Source organism: Rhinolophus hipposideros, assembly GCF_964194185.1.
Source record: "Rhinolophus hipposideros genome assembly, chromosome: 10".
In the NCBI taxonomy this organism is placed as follows: Eukaryota; Metazoa; Chordata; class Mammalia; order Chiroptera; family Rhinolophidae; genus Rhinolophus; species Rhinolophus hipposideros.
In genome coordinates this window covers 44,531,268-44,549,832 of record NC_138056.1, presented here as the reverse complement: position 1 = coordinate 44,549,832, position 18,565 = coordinate 44,531,268, and the positions used below count along the sequence as shown (strand labels likewise).

The 18,565-nt window shown below is 36.1% G+C and overlaps 1 pseudogene across 1 annotated transcript; it reads left to right on the top strand.

Annotated features, from left to right (window-relative positions):
- The first annotated feature begins 8,085 nt into the window (after window positions 1–8,085).
- LOC308503400 (olfactory receptor 52E8-like) lies at window positions 8,086–9,006 on the top strand (annotated as a pseudogene). The gene has a single exon. The product of its transcript is annotated as an olfactory receptor 52E8-like (transcript).
- Window positions 9,007–18,565: the final 9,559 nt, after the last annotated feature.

Below are 18,565 nucleotides of genomic sequence, written 5' to 3'. Positions count from 1 at the left end.
AACACATATTTACATATCTTTCAATCTCTGCTGCATTCAGACATAAGACTGTATCCCAGCCTCTCATTTGACCTCCTAACTCTTAAGTGCTATATGGGATTATATCCAGCTACCCAGCAGTCATTTCCTCAATGTGGCATCTTCTTACTTGACCCTATTCCACCAACCTCCACATGCACCAAATACCCACATTCTCATTTCCTGGAACTGATGAACATAAAGGAGAAGCTGTAATATTTACTTTCTTTCTCATCCTTGCTTAATCTTGCAGTCTCCTGGCCATCCTGCCATACCTTTCTCAGATGCTTCATCACCCTAGCCCTAGGTCTTATTTTTACAAAAATCTACCCCTCAGGGCCATACTTCATCAGTCAATTGTTCATGAATGTATTAAATCAAAAACATTTATCGATCACCTTTACTATACCTGACACAGTTCTAGAAAATCGAGAAAGTTACTACTTGCCCTCTTGTTATTCACATTAGTGCACCTGTAATACAGGTGAGACGCAATAGCTAAATTGATACAGGATACATTGGTGCATCTCCTTCCACATCAGCTTTCACCGTTTAGTTTTGCATGTGAGTTTTGCATGGTCATAGGTATAATTACATATAAGTAAAAGTGTAGCTTCAGGAGGTTATGAGTATGAGCATACATTCTCTCTCCATCTTGTTTTCCTTACTTTCACTTTTCCTGCATCTCTCCATACTATCTTGGTATAAGCACTTTCTCCATCCCTTTTGCTATTTTTCACAACTTAACCATTATACGACTTACCTTGGTCTCTAAATCTCTAAGAAACTTCCTTGGCATCTTCTTGAGACACACCATTTGTTATGCTGAATAGAAGGTATTTATATTTTTCTTACAACCCCACTTCCCCAGGGATAAGGACTAATAGTATTTTAAAGACACATTCCCATCTGGCACCTTACACAATTGTAAAGATTATGTAGGGTGCCAGATGGGACTTATCAAGGGGATCACTTCATAGACTGTGTAGATGCATGACCAATGCGCTGTACAACTGAAGCTGAAGTAGAATAATATTGTATGTCAACTATAAGTATATATAGATATGTGTATATATATACATATATATATTTATAGTATATATATGTGTATATATATAGTATATAGTATATATATACATATATATATACTTATACATACATATATATATATATAGTCACAGGAGGTGGCGTATAGCATAAGGAAGATAGTCAATGGTATTATAATAAGTATATAAGAAGTCAGGGGGTTAGTAGTTTGGGAGAAGGGGTTATCACTTTGTGAGGGGTGTACATGTCTAACTATTATGCTGTTTTGTACACCTGAAACTAATAATAAAAAAAGACACCTTCCCAGAGAACTATCATTATTTGAACCTATCCGGAAGCTCCCAGGAAGTTCTCTCTCACAGGATACATCTTTATTTGACCGGACTCAAAACTCATTCACTGTGAACAGCTTTTTCCCTGGGCTATTAGTCAAAACAATCAATAGAAATTATTTAACACTGCATCTTCCTGAAACAGGAACAACAGTTGGAGCTAACAAGAGACTGGCCAAACAAATAGACATATGAAAAAATGCTCAACATCGCTAATCATCAGAGAAATGCAAATGAAAACCACAATGAGATATCACCTCACCCCAGTCAGAATGGCTTTCATCAACAAAACAAATAGTAACAAGTGTTGGAGAGGCTGTGGAGAAAAAGGAACTCTCATACACTGTTGGTGGGAATGCAGACTGGTGCAGCCGCTATGGAAGGCAGTGTGGAGGTTCCTCAAAAATTTACGAATAGAATTACCATATGACCCAGCAATCGCTCTCCTGGGTATCTACCCCAAAAATATAAAAGCATTTCTCTATAGAGACACGTGTACGCCAATGTTCATTGCAGCTTTGTTTACGGTGGCCAAGACATGGAAACAACCAAAATGTCCTTCGATAGATGAATGGATAAAGAAGTTGTGGTACATATACACAATGGAATACTATTCGGCGTTAAGGAAAGATGATATAAGAACATTTGTGACAACATGGATGGATCTCGAGAGAATAATGCTAAGTGAAATAAGTCAGACAGAAAAAGCAGAGAACCCTATGATTTCACTGATATGTGGTATATAAACCAAAAAGAACAAGACAAACAAATGAGAAACAAAAACTCATAGACACAGACAATAATTTAGTGGTTACCAGAGGGTAAGGGGGTGGGGGGTGGGTGATGAGGGTAAAGGGGATCAAATATATGGTGATGGAAGGAGAACTGACTCTGGGTGGTGAACACACAATGGGATTTATAGACGATGTAATACAGAATTGTACACCTGAAATCTGTGTAAATTTACTAACAATTGTCACCCCAATAAAATTAATTAAAAAAAAAAAAGAGAGACTGGCCAAACAACTTAAAAGAAAAAATTGGAAAATGAATTGACCATACAGTAAAGACCTGATAAATCCCTAATCTGCCACTTCTGTCTCACCTTGAGGAAATAATATTAAAATATAGAATGTGGCTCATCTGGTGAACTCAAGAAGTCATTTCTCTCTCTCTCTCTCTCTCTCTCTCTCTCTCTCTCTCTCTCTCTCTCTCACACACACACACACACACACACACAGAGTGGGGTTTTGTTATGTTGCAGACTGTACATATTTTTAATAAGAAAACTACAGATAAATATCCCTATGAATATAGATTTAAAATTCTCAACAAAATACTAGTAAAGAAAATGCAAAGAAATGCAAAATACTAGTAAAGAAACAGCATATTAAAAAGAATTATACACCATGACCAAGTGTGATTAGTCCCAGGAATGCAAGCTTGATTAAATATAAGAGAATCAACCAATGCATTATACATTAATAAAATGAAGGGAAAAAAATGTGATCCTTTCAATTGATACAAAAAGAACATTTGACAAAATTTAGCACCCTTTCATGATAAAAACACTCAACAAACTTGGAGTATAAGAAAACTATATTCTTTTCCTCAACATGATAAGGGCATTTATGGGGGAAAAATCCAATTCATATCATACCCAATGGTTAATGTCTGAAAATTTTCTCCCTAAGATCACTGAAAAGACAAGGATGTCTGCTTTCACCACTGCTATTTAACATTGTATTGGAAGTTTTAGCCAGAGCAATCAGGCAAGAAAAAGTCATTCAAATCAGAAAGGAAGACATGTTATTTCTATTTGTAGATGACACAATCTTATATAGAGAAAATTGTAAAGAATCCACAAAAAATCTATTAGAGCTAATAAATTCAGCAAAGTTACACAATACAAGATCAAAATACAAAAATCAGTTGTATTTCTCAACAACAATAAATCTGAAAAGGAAATTGAGAAAACAATCTCATTTACAATAGCATCAAAAATAATAAAATATTTAGGAATAGATTTAACCAAGTAAGTGCAAGATGTGTATACTACAGGCTGCAAAACCCTGCTGAAGGAAAATTTTAAAAGCTTAAAAAATGGAAAGTCATTCTGTATTCATGAATTGAAGACTTAATGCAGTTAAGATAGCAATTCTCTCTAGTGATCTATACACTCAATGCAATCTTTATCAAAATCCCAATGTCCTTTTATATAGAAAAGTGAAAGCTGATGCTAAAATTCATATGAAATAACAAGGGTCCTGGATTAGCAAAACAATCTTGAAAATGGAAAACAAAGTTGGAGGACTAGAACTTCCTTATTTCAAAATGTATTACAAAGATACAGTATTCAAAAAAGTGTGGTGGCATAAAAATAGACATACAGATGAGTTAAATAAGATTGTGAGTTGAGAAATAATCACATATGGTTATAGTCAATTGATTTTTGACAAGGGTGCCATGAAAGAATAGCATCCTCAAAATGGTACTGGGTGTGGGGACGAAGTCTCAGAGAGCAGTTTCCAGGCTCTCAGCCTCACGTGGGGAGGTGCTGGCTCAGTTAGTGAATGACCATCAACTGTGATTGGTTGGCCATCAGCTGTAACTGGTTAGCCAATTGGCTAGTGATGTAACTGCAGGGCTTCATTGATTGGTGGATTGGCAGGCAGAGAAGTGAATGGCGGACTACGGATCATGTGACTACTACTGTGTGTACCTCCCCCGGCTGCCAGAGAGAACATGGTGGTATGACTCTCCTATCTATGGCTCTGTGGGTGTTTTTTTTTTTTGGCCTAGCCATGTTCTGCATTATGTGGGGAGCAGGACCAGAGGCCCCACATGACACCCTGCACAACACTGGGACAACTGGATTTCCACATAAAAAAAATAAAGTTGGATCCTTAACTCAGACCATATACAAAAAAAAACTCAAAATGTATCAAATACCTAAATACAGTAACCAAAAAAATAAAACTCTTAGAATAAAATATAAGGGTAAATCTTGTTGTCTGGCCAAACAATTCTCCAGATAATCCACCAAAAGAAAATGGTTTATTCTGGAAAAGAAAAAGAAACAGAACCACCAAGGAGTACAAACATGCTCACACCCGGAGGGCAGTCCTCCATGGCCAAAAATGAGCCTATACAATATGGCTTCCCCTTTTATTTCCATCCCTTCTCCCCGGAGGTTACCATAGAGTTCAACAGGAAGTCAAGACTAGAGAGTTAACAAGGGGCCCAGCTCCACCCATAGTCCTCCCAGCTCTATGGTTAAGTATCTTAAGATGTCAGTTTACTTTCAACAATCTTCATGACCTCAAATTTGGCAATGATTTCTTAAATTTGTCAATAAAAGCAAAGCAATAAAAGTAAAACACATAAATTGAACTTCGTCAGAATTAAAAACTTTTGTGAATCAAATGACACTATCAAGAGAATGTTAAGACATAGAATGGAAGATAATTTGAAAATCATACATCTGATAAAGGTCTAGTTTCCAGAATAGATAAAGAAAACTTACAACTCAACAATGTATAGACAAGTAACTCAACCAAAAAATGGGCAAAGAACTTGAATAGACATTATTTAAAAGATGTACAAAGGAGAAGAATCATATGATTTCACTCCTTTGTGGGATATAAAACAGAAAGCAACAGTGAATGAGCCAAACAAACAAACTCACTGACAAATAGCAGTATGATGGTTTCTGAAAAGGAAGGAGGCTGGGGAGAGGTTGAAAAGGGTAAAGGAGGAGAAAAAACTTTGAGTGATGAACACACAGTGCAATATATAGATGATGTATCATAATCTTGTACACTTGCAACTTATGTAACTAATGTCATTTCAATGCATTTAATTTAAAAAGATGTACAGAAGGTGAAGGTGTCCATGAAAAATAATGCTTAACATTGTTAGTTATTAGGGAAATGTAAATCAAAAAGTTAGTTAGATACCACTTGGCACCCAGTAGGCTCCAATTGACAACAATGGAAAATAACAAGTATTAGAGAGGATGTGGAGAAATGGGACTCCTCATATATTGGTGGTGGAAATGTAAATTGATGCAGCCACTGTGAAAAACTTCCTCAAAAAGTTAAGTGTAGAATTATCATATGACCCCCAAAATTCCACATCTTGGTGTATATACCTAAAAGAATTAGAAACAAGTGTTCAAACAAATCTTGTATAAGGTTCACAGCAGAACGATTGACAATAGCCAAAGTGTAGAAATAACCCAAGTATCCACCAACTGCATATAAACAAAAATGGTATATCTATACAATACAATATTGTTTAGCCATGAAAAGAAGTACTTATATGTACTACAATAAGGATACAACTTAAAAACATTATTCTAAGTGAAAGAAGCTCGGTACAAAAGGACACATACATATGATTCTAATTATATGATATATCTAGAATAAATTTATATAAAAAATGCATAGAAGCAAAAATCAGATTAGTGGTTCCCAGGGGCTGGAGGTAGGGAAGAATGAGGAGTGATTGCTTAATGGGTACAGGGTTGCCTTTTGGAGTGATAAAGATGGAACTAGATACTGATGATAGTTGAACAATATTGCGAATGTACTGAATTTTAAACTTTCTGTTGTCTCAATGTCTTTGGAATTATCATGCTATGTGAATTACCCATGTGCATGTATTAAAATTTTGATTTTCTCCTGTATAAAAAAATAGTTAAAATGGTAAATTTTACGATCATGTATATCTTACCACAATAGGAATAAGTTGCTGGTTATATAAATGCCCAACAGTGCCCAAATAATTAGTCCAAACAATTCAAAGAGAAAGATAAGGAAGGAGAGAAAAAGACAAAATGTGACCTGTCATAATATTATGTGAAATAAGAATAACTGAAAATTGACCAAGTAGCAGGCAGCAAGGTTCATTGAGATTTCCCTACGGCTGTTCTGGTGGGATGACCAAAGGGAATTTCTATTCATTTAATTTCAATGCCTTAGACTCTCTGGCACCTGGAGACTTCATTTCAAATTCTCCCCAACCACATACACACAAAGATATTTCGTTAACACTTCTCAGGGTATATTGAGGCTCTGTTCTAAACCATATGTGTGTGTGTGTGTGTGTGTGTGTGTGTGTGTGTGTGTGTGTGTGTGTGTAAAATTTCAATAACTGAATTCATGGTTGCTACAGAACACCCTAAGGCTGAACACAAGGTAAGTACTTGTGATCAGTGAGTCTGCACACTGTGCACTTAAGATTAGAATTTGGATTCACAGAAATTGAGTTAAGACCTAGAGTATTGGGATAGGAAATAAAATGGCACAGATCAGTCGACTGGGGGGAGGTAGCAGGAGGACAATGATGGGAAGAAGTTGGAAAGAAAGTATCTACTGGGCATCTACAATATTTCACATATATAGCCTCATTTATCCCACCCAATAACAACACAAGGTAGACTGTACTATGCTTATTTCTAGATAAAACTGAAACACAAAATATGATGTACAGTCATAGGGCCAGTAAGAACAGAATCAGGACTCCATTCCAAGCCACAAGGCAAGTAATATAAAATACTGTATATTTTATTATTAATTCTTTTTCCTACACATACTGCTTGATAGTGAGACACACAAAAAAAGAGCCATAGTTGGCAAATAGGATAGGATAATGAGCTTGAATTCCCTTATACTTAGACTGACTGCACATATACACTGTTATATAGATAGATAGATAGATAGATAGATAGATAGATAGATAGATAGATAGATAGATAGATGATAGAGATAGATAGATAGGTAGATAGGTAGGTAGATAGATAGATAGATAGATAGATAGATAGATAGATAGATAGATAGATAGATAGATAGATAGATAGATAGATAGAAAGAAAGAATATGGTGATCAGCTGTTGGTCTCTATCCATGCTTCATACTTCAGAGGGATTAATCTGAATTCAAAATTGATTACTGGGACACCTGAATTTATGATTGATACCATGGCCCAAGATGAGGCATGAGGTGAAAACCATAGCTACTGCAAGAGTGAAAAATATCTTTGGAACTAAATGAGTAAATATGTAGTAAAGAACTTGGCACTGCCCAAATTGAGGTCTTGGCCTTTGCTCTTGGCTTCTAGGTAGTTTTGGCTGTTCTAGGTCCTTTTATTCTTCCCCATCCTTTATTTTTCTTTCTCCCTCCGTTCACTACTTCCACTAACAAGTTTGCAAAGACTGGTCCAGATCAGTGTCACAAAGTCTAATGTCACATAGAATTGTGGAGAGAACTAAATGAGATAATATGTACAAATAATGATAAGAATAATGTCCGAAAAATAGTAGTTACCCAATTAATGATAGCTATCATTATTGTGGTGGTTATTATTACTATCAATTTTATTATCTCCTAATAGCATTTATTTCTTGAGGAATAGAAAGTTAATGTATTCACTTGGAGCCCATAATATTGAGACATAGTGTTAGTTTCTATTGTACAGGTAAAGAATGATACTGAGATTATTTATGGAGAGCTGAAAAGAGGAAAAGAACTAAAGGTCTTTAGAGAATCTCATTCTTAATATCAACCCTTTGTTTGGGGACAGTTTTATTTTTAATTTTTATAGATCCTAGTTAATGGTGTATGAATTCTCCAATGGGAACCAGCAACAACTTTTAAAAACCAGGCCACTATTAGCCTGCATAAGAATGTCTTCTCCCAATGTCACCGAGTCTCGCTCTTCTTCATTCCTGTTGCTAGGGATTCCAGGGCTGGAAGTTGCACAAATCTGGCTTGGCTTTCCCTTCTGTGTAGTGTATCTCATTGCTCTTGTTGGAAATGTCATCATTCTGTGTATTATCTGGACTGACCATAGCCTTCACCTGTCCATATTCTATTTCCCATGCTGTCAGTGACTGACCTGAGTCTCTCTACTGCTACCATCCCCAAAATGCTGGGTATCTTCTGGTTCAGCCTTCAGGAGCTGTGCTTTGGGTGCTGCGTTGCTCAAGTCTCTTTTACCCACCTTTTTTATAGTTATGGAGAGCATTGTACTCTTATCATGGGCTTTGATCGCTATGTGGCTATTTGTAACCCCCTCAGATATGGCATGATTTTCACCAACAGAGTCACTGGTCATTGCTGTGATAGTAGTTCTAAGAAGCTTATGTATGATTGTTCCTATAGTTTTTCTCCTCCTGAGGCTACCTTATTGTGGACATAGAGTCATCCCTCATACCTACTGTGAGCACATGGGAGTGGCACGACTAGCTTGTGCCAGCATCAGCGCCAATGTCTACTATGGTCTTGGGAATATTTCTGTTTTGTTTCTGGATGTGCTTCTTATCATTTTCTCCTATGCTAGGATCTTATGTACTGTCTTCCACCTCCCTTCGCAAGATGCCCGCTTGAAGGCCCTAAATACCTGTAGCTCCCATATCTGTGTCATTTTAGCCTTCTTTGGCCCAGCTCTTTTCTCCTTCCTCACTCATTGCTTTGGTCATGGCATCCCCCAGTATATTCATATCCTTGTAGCTAATCTCTACTTAAACATCCTCCCTGCCCTCAACCCAGTCATTTATCGGATCAGGACCAAGCAGATCCAGGAGCGGGTAGAGTCATTTTGTTAAAAAAAGATTGAATGAGAGGTAATGCATTCCAGTTATGAAGATATAATCTGAGAAGGCTGAGATTTGTGATAAAATTAATAAAGGAATTTCTTTCACCAAAATTAATTGTGAATATTTATATGTACATATATGTATATACATATGTATGTATATATTTACATATATATACATATACATATATACCTACATATATATATACATACAGAGAGAGAGAGAGAGAGAGAGAGAGCCAAAAAATGTATACACATTTTAAGAAAGGAAAAAACTGTATTAAAATTGTAATACTCAATATATACTGATAACAAAAGATGAACAAGTCATGTGTATACATTTTTTGGTACCCCCCAGTATATAATATTGATTGTAACTGTTGGAGGCATATATATGTATATCTTTGTATATACATATATACAGAGGGTACCAAAAAATGTATGCACATTTTAAGAAAGCAAAAAGCTATTAAAATTGTAATACTCAACATATACAGATAACAAAAGATGACTACAAATCACTTTTGACTTTTGCAATTACAAGATGTGCTCAAAGTGGTTACCGTCAACGTCCAGCGACCTGATTACGGCAAACTACTGCTTGAGCAACGTTGACCAAAATGTCCACTTGTATACATTTTTTGGCACCCCCGGTATATGCATATACTCATCTATGTATGGATAAACATGTATATATATATATGTATATAGGTTATATATACATATGTATATAATATTGACTATAACTGTTTGGAGGCATGTGTGTTTGTGTGTGTCTGAATGTGTACTTGCAATTATATTCTCTATTGACCCCTGGCATAAAATAAGCTATATCAGAGTAAATTTCAAGAACTTTAATTCACTGTTAAAAGTGTATCTAGTTCTCTTTTAGGTAGTAACAAGATTTCTTTCATAGGGATGTTTAACTAGAGATCACATGGCCAATAACAAGAATTAAGTGAAATGCAAAAAGTTTCTATAAATAATAAAGTGCTTCCTAAAAATAAGCAGAATATGGGAATTAGACTAGTTTTTTTTTCTTTTTTGATATTTTTTTTCCTTTCTATGATCTAGGTTTCTGATTCTATGAAGTTCTTTATAAGCCTAATCCTGATATCACACACTTTCATTCTTGAACTGGTAAATTTAATACTATGTCATCTGTGATGGCCCTTTCTTCTTAAAGTTTAAAACTGCTTGTGAAGCAAATGAAAATTATATGTGAAATCAAATTGATGATTATAAAACTTGTGAACATGTTAGTGCTTATTGTTTCTCCATCCCATGTCCCCCCACACACACAGAAACAAATATTTGTCAGCCATCAATGGACAAAAATGCTTTTGTGGGAGCTTTGGGATCCAGGTAGGATGCTGTAAAATCCAAGTAGAGCCGAGGGCTTCTTTGAGAAGGCAAGCCTACACACCAATGCAGGCCTGCTGACTGCGGTCCTGCCTGCACACTGGAAGCATCGCCGTCCCCTGTGAACTCAACTCTAATCCCACCTGTATGTGGTCCTGCCACTAATTGCTTCTGCCAAGGGACCCAGGAGGTGCAGTGCCGTCTGTGCCCCCTATAACAGGCACACCAATGTCACACCTGACTACGATCCCTAAAGCAGTCCCATGACCCAATTCCAGTCCCACTGTACAACAGAGCAGAGGCAGTTCTGCCCAACTAGAGACCAGCCCAGTGACCCAATGGGAGCACATTCAGGAATCCAGTGATAGCCATAAGATTTAGTTCCAGCTATACTCAACCATGATCTTAGAGGTAGTTCCACCAGTCCAGGGACCCCTCAAGGGAAGGATTTTATCTGCCAAACCACTCAAAAAATTGGAAGAGGTGTCTGTTCATTCAAATGCACATACAAGTTCTGACAACTAAATTCACGAACTTGTTGCGACGATTTTGCTAACCTTCTTTAATATTAGAGGGATTATTCATTATGAATTTGTACCAACTAGACAAACAGTTAACCAAGTTTACTATTTGGAAGGTCTGAAAGGGCTGCGTGAAAAAATTAGATGACCTGAATTTTTCGCCAACAATTCATGGCTCTTGGCAACAATTCATGGTGAATCGCCGTCACAACACACCAGCTCCCACAGCACTGTCTGTGAGGAAGTTTTTAACCAGTAAACAAATAACTGTATTGGAACACCCTCCCTACTCAGCTGATCTGGCCCCCAATGACTTCTTTCTTTACCCGAAGATATAGGAAATACTCAAAGGAAGGCATTTTAATGACATTCAGGACTTCAAGGGTGATACGATGACATCTCTGAAAACCATTCCAGAGAAAGAGTTCCAAATTTGCTTTGAAGGGTGGACTAGGCTCTAGCATTAGTACATGGATTCCCAAGGGGATGACCATAGTGATATTCAGCAATGAGGGATGTAGCACTTTTTCTAGGATAAGTTTACAAATTTAATTATCTCACCTCATAGCAACTCAAAGCTACATGGATCACAAAGAATCAGACAAACATGAAACCAACAAAGATAACTAATAAAGTTCCAATAACTGATCCTCAACAAATGGTGACCCATGAACTAACTGTTTGACAAAGAATTCAAAATAATCATCTTTAAAAAGCTCAATGCACTATAAGAGAAAACAGACAACTAAATACAATCAGGAAAACTACATGACTAAAATGAGAAGTCTAACAAAGGAATAGTTATTATAAAAATGAACCAAACAGAAATACTGGAGCTTAAAAATATAATAACTGAACTGGAAATTTCAACAGAGATAAAGGAAAGGTGGTCTATATATGTAATGGAATATTATTCAACATTTAAAAAGAAGGAAATTCTGCCATTGCGACAACATGAATAAACCTGAGGACATCATGCTAAGTGAAATAAGCCAGTCACATAAAGACGAATATTTCATGACCTCACACAGAGAATAAATTGATGGTTGCCAGATGGGAGGGGTAGGGGGTGGCTGGGTGAAAAAGGTGAAGGGGTTATAAAGTACAAATTGGCAGTTACAAAACAGTCATGAGGATATAAATTACAGCATAAGGAATAATGCCAATAACATTATAATCAGTATGTATGGTGCCAGGTGGGTACTACACTTATCAGGGGATCACTTTACAAGTGATAAAAATGTCCAACCACTATACTGCACATCTGAAACTAATATGTCAACTGTAATTTTTTAATTAAAAAATATATTGCATGATCTCAGTTTTATGTGGAATCTTAAAAAAAAAAAAAAAAGCCAAACTCCTAAAAACAAAGACTAGAGCAGTGGTTACCAGAAGCTACAGCATGGGGAAGGGAAAGGGATATACAAATATATATATAAAGTAGAATGGTAGCTGCCAGGGGATGAGAAACAGGGGTCATGGGGAGTTTAATGGGTGAACAATTTCAGTTTTTGCAAAATAAAAATGTTCTGGAGATCGATGGTGTTATGGTTGTTCAACAACATGAATGTACTTAATGCTACTGAACTGTACACTGAAAAATGGTTCAGATAGTAAATTGTATGTTATGTGTATTCTACAACAATAAGAAATTGCGAAAAATGGGAAACTAAATCAAAGGGGAAAATGTGCATGTTATAATAGCAGAGCACACTGATATGGAGATATAGATATCTTATCTAGATGGTTAATACAGAAGACCATCATGGAGGACATGGTAATTGAGGGAGAGTCGAAGGAACGTTTAAATGAGCAGTATTTATTACATAAGGAGAACATTTGATGACCAAAGACAGTGTAATGTTTTGAAGAGTGATGAAGTAGAATTAAAATGTAAAAGGTTGATTTAGTATTAACTGAAAGTCTTTGACAACAATGATGTTTGTACTGTATCATACAGCCTGTAGTATACAATGGAGAAATGGAGGTCATAGGAAGGGATTTTAAGAAAAGATTAGATAGAGTCAGACTTGATTTGGGAAGGTAAAAATTGATACAATGGGGAAGATATATACCATGATGAAGTAACCAGAGACTATCCCTACTAATAGGAATAGTAAACGTGACGGATGTTTACAATTCCTTGGCCTGAAGAGAAGGGGTTCCTGGAATCTACAGACTCAGAGGGCAATGTGAAGATACCTACATTCAGGAGTTAGGATTTATTTTGAGAGGCTCACCCAGCCCATGGTGACTTACAGTTCACCTGCAAGGAGAAAGCAGGTGGAAACTAGAATAAACATTCTGACTTTACTCTCCTCTTACCCTCCTGCTGACACCAGTACTTCCCATTTTCTGAACCCACACAGTGCCGAAGGGCAAGGGTGACTTCCACGCAGCACATGTCTGTGAGTCCTCTAGAACACAGTGTGGAGTGGTCCTGGAGAGGCATAGTGGAAATACCAGCACAATAGCTCACATAAATGAAGAGCTGGAGGAAAATTCTGAACAAAGCCTTGAAGGCCAGCATTTTTATATATTCTCCTTTCAATTACTATTCTATACTAATTTGTCAGGATTAGATCTGTGATATTAGATACTGCCTCTCTTTTTGTTCTCAAAATTTCTTTAGAAGAGATTTGAATTTCTTTTTATCCTTTTAGATGCCCAAGAGTTATCCATAATAACACTGATTTTTAAAAATCCTGTGGACAAATACAGTTTGAAATCAAATCTAGTATGTTTACCTTGAGGATGAAATGTTTTTTTAAAGGAATGGAATAATCATGTAATTGCTATCCATGTTCTATGTATGAATCCCTAGGTATTCTCACATAATTTCTAAGGCCCAAAGTGGGATGAAGTAAAAAACTAATATGCGCAGAATATTCTTTTATATGTTTTATAATATAAAAGAGGAAAACACTGAACTTTCTAAAGCTTTAACTAACATTGAAATTCAAAAACATTAATATAAAAATGTATAGCCAGATATATCAACTTTTGTAGAGAATATTATAATCAAGAAGAGAAACTAACTTTTTATACTTTATGCTCATTTATCATAAAATAAATCAAACCTCCCTGAAAAAAAAAAAAGATTGTTCTTAACTTTGGAGCTATACAAGTAAAGATATATCTGTGAAATATCTTTAAAAATTGCCGTTACCTAACCTGATAACGCACATGAGATCTTTTATTTGTTCAAGAAATATAGTTCATATGACATTACATATATAAAATGCTAAACTAACAAGCAAGCTTTTATTGATTTAGCTTATATATATATATTGAGCACCTAATTGGTGTGTGGTCAAACTCATAGCAAGAGCTTAGTAAATGTAGGCTACATAAATAAATATTTGTCATGTGAGCATTACTGCCATCTAGTGGTCAAACTAACTACATTTCTTGAACAAATAAGAGTGTATGAGCAACATAGTGAACTACAAAGTAACTGCACTCATGTGGGATATAAAACTGAAAGCAACAAATGAACAAGACAAACAAACAAGCAAAAACTCATAGAAACAGACAACAGTTTAGTGGTTACCAGAGGGTAAGGGTGAAGGGGGTGCTAGATGAGGGTAAGGGGATCAAATATATGGTGATGGAAGGAGAATTGACTCTGGATGGTAAACACACAATGTGATATATATAGATGATGTATTGCAAAATTGTATACGTGAAATCTATGTAACTTTACTAATAATTGTCTCCCCAATAAACTTTAATTTTAAAAAAAGACTAGTAGTCTGGTTTTCTAATTCCTGGGCATGCATTTTTCCAGTAAATTCAGTGTTATTGAAATGTATATGAAACTGCTCCTAGAAAATTTTGAATATCAAAAGTTTAAGTACGTGAAATACCACAGAACAGTAATCATTTCATACGGTTTGTCAATAAATTCTAAAGAAGTAAAATGAAGATTTCAGTAGGGGATTTTAGCTCCAGGTATACTACCATTTTGGGGGGAATTGTCATACTTCTGAGTCTGGATGAAAATGAGATGGGGAGAGAAGAAAGGGAATTTGCCCAGGTTTGCTTACAGATCATCCCAAATAGGTGAAGTGTATAAAAATTAACATAAGTGAAGTAGACAAAATTTTACTTTCCCATTCCTTTTCTCACCTCAGTGAAATAAACTACAGTTATGTACCACATAAGTACATTTTGGTCACTGACAGACCTCATATATGATGGTGGTCCCATAAAAAAATAAAACTGACATTGTTAAAAGTATCATGATGCCCTTAAGTAATTTAATTTAGCATTTCCATATCTTGCTCTACTATAAACCAGCATTTTTGCTTAACACTCAGTAAAAAGCTGAACAAAGCAGCATCAGATTAAAAAATAATTTACTGGTAAGACAAAAAAAGCAACCTAGTGATTAGAACAATAAACACAAAAGATAGCTGTGCTGCATCTTATCTGCATATGTATTTGGTAAGTAACTACTTAAAAAAAGAAAAAGAAAGCCACTCTGCATTTCCCTGGAAAAGGAGGGAGGAAATGGAAATGAAGGTTTTAAGATAAGACTTCTAAGAATAATTGAAGAAATATTGAAACATGCCCAGGATATGACGCTACATGGACCGGAGTATCAGTTCTCTTTGAGTATCTTCTCAATCGTCCAGGTTCTTGCTTGTGAAGAAGTTGCCAGTTCCTGCTGTGCTCTCCTCTGAAGCAGAGGAATGATCATCTCCGGCAGATGGATTTTTGGACATGATGTTGGGGCACCCTTGGGCACAAAAAATCACCCAATCAAGGTTTAATGTGGGTTTTTTTTTTCTAGAATATATAGTATGGGCTGCTTATTAGGATTTTCTTTTATGTAGAACCAGTGAGTCTCAAATAGGAGTATGTGTCAAATCACGTAGGACTCTTGCTGAAACATAGATTGCTGAACCCAACCCTTAGTTACTAATTTTGTAAGTTTAGGGGGATGCCCAAGAATTTGCCTTTCTAACAGATTCACAGGTAATGCTAATGTTGCTTTTCCAGGAACAACACTTGGAGAATGAGAGAGTTGCTCCCAACTATGATAATTCACCTAACCACTGATTCAGACTAACCCTAATCCAAGACTGTTGCCTCAGTTCAGCCAGCCCTAGCCACAGCTCTGCTCAGCTTCAAACATCAAATTGATTGCTTCTCCCATAATCTGTAGTTATTTAAGCACAATTCTGGCCAATCTCGGGTGTCCCAATTTGAAAGTTATCTTCCTCCCAGGGACTCTCTGAGAATTCTGTAGGTTCTTTTTTCATGGTTTTGTTACTCTGCTTGGATCCATAGTTCTTAGATCCATCTCTCCTTGGAGGACCAAAGTCAAGGACAAGGTATCCTTCATTTTTCTTTATGGCAGTTGGCACAAATTCAGACAGTTACAATATGCCTCTATTAATCAAAGAAGGAATACTCTTTGGTCAGCCTTCCTGCCAGCGATAGACCTGAGCTGACCTTCCACGAGCTCAGTTGACCCACACTCTGATGGGCTCACGCTCTTCTGACATCAGTGATCTTCATTGTCTTCACAAACTAACATCTGAGGGTGCAATAACATTCTCTAAAATAAACAAAGAATCAAGTCAAGGCCAAACTCAGTGTCACTTACGGTTCGCTTTTTTACATTAAATTTATTGGTGTGACATTGGCTAGTAAAATTATATAGGTTTCAAATGTACATTTCTAGAATACATCATCTATATATTGCATTGTATAAGGGGGGAGTGGTAGAAGAGGGAAAAGGGGCCAAATATATGGTGATGGAAGAACTGACTCTGGGTGGTGAACATGCTTGGCTTTCCAATGTACTGTTCCCAAAAATATAAAAAAGAAAGTTGGCTCCAGACAGCAGTTTGACCATTCAGCTGCAAATATGTGACTCCTCAACTTCTCACTGGTCTTCTACTTGTGGCTTTAGCCCCTGGACAATTTTATGATGATGTTGTCCCTATAAAAGCCATTCCCTTGTGGCTGAAACATGGGGAGTCAGTTTGGGGATCCTATTCCCATAGGCTCCCTGCAGATACATGATCCTTTCCCTAAGAAGATTTCAGGGGAAATAAGAAACAAGATGTGCACGTATAAGTTATTCACTTTTATTCAACGACAACAAAAAAGAAGACTACCATATGTAAAGAATTATATTAGCAGCTCTAAAATATATAAAGTTAAGAAGACAAATAAAACTCTGCATCAGACTCAGAGGAATTTATAATCTAGTATCAGAGGGAGATATACACATGGTAGATTAATCCATTGGGTCCATTGTGGAGTAGGTAGAGTTTAAATTTAAACTTCTAGAATGGAAATAGTTTGTCAAATAAAGATAATGGCACTGGTTTTCTATGTGGAAGAAGATATTTGAGCATAGACTTTATGAAAATATATTAGAAGACATAACCTGAAAATAATGAACTAGAAGCAACTGAAACGATGGGTGAACAGAAGAGTGTTTGAGAACTTTGTATTTTGGTTAGGATCAGGCTTTGGAGTTGTAAAACATAGGAGAAAGAATAGAGAAGAGCTGTTATTTTGATAAAAGACAATACTATACAAATGATAAGCTATTTTATAAGTCCCTCAAGAATGGCTAGCTTCATCATAGATAAGCTATATTAGAAGACATTCTCAAATGACTCTTAGAAAAGAAGCTCTCAGTATCCAAAAAAGGGGCCTAGTTACCAATGTAAATCAATCCCAGGAAACATTGGCTAATATCTGAGTGCCCACTATTTTCAGAGCATCGTTAGGCGGGGAAATGCAAAGAGTAAAACACACTTATCCTTGTTCAAATAACCCAATAATTCAAAAGCCTGGATCCTATAGGAAGCTATGTTGGCACCTGCACAGGAAATAAGGATTGACACAGCAGGAATGAAAGTAAGATGAGAAAGCCAATTTTAGTATATCTAAGATAAGCAGGAGAGAGTGGGGATGCAGATAGTGCCTGAAATCTGACGGAAAAGTCAGGTAGGATCAGATAAGTCAGAAGTTGGTAAAGCACATCTGAAACACACACACACACACACCTAAAACAAATCAGACACACACAGAATTGAGTTGCCTTAAAGTCTTTAAAAATTCATTTTTAAAAGGGAAAGAACTACAGGAAATTCATATTATAGAGAAGTAGCGTTAGATAAATATATTAACAAGATCTCACAGGTCTAGAGGAAGCAGATGATGGTATGGCCCATGTCATTCACTCAACTATAAGAATCAAAGTTCTGAAGCCAACTTCTGTATCTCCACAAGAGACCCATTCATGTCACAAAACAAGTTTCAGCTGTGACAGGTAGAACCAAAAGATCTAATGTTATACATATCTAAGTATTAAGCAATAGAGAAAATTAGGAGACATTGAAAGTGGTTCTTTATTTGAAAAACAATCTCACTATAATTAAGCTAATATAATTATAGTTTGATAAATCCTTTCACATAGATGAGGTCAGGAGAAACTTCCAGGTGACTCCAGAATACAAAAAACTAAGGTTCCTGTCTACGCAGTAAAAAACAAAAACAAGATGTGAATATCTCCATAATCAACTGAAACACTGAAGAAAGAAAAATCCAAACTTATTTCTTCAGTAACTATTTAAATTTTCTATGCATCATGAAAATTATCCCCCATTATCAATTTGTGTTCCCTAGGTCAGATCTCACTTATTTTACCTC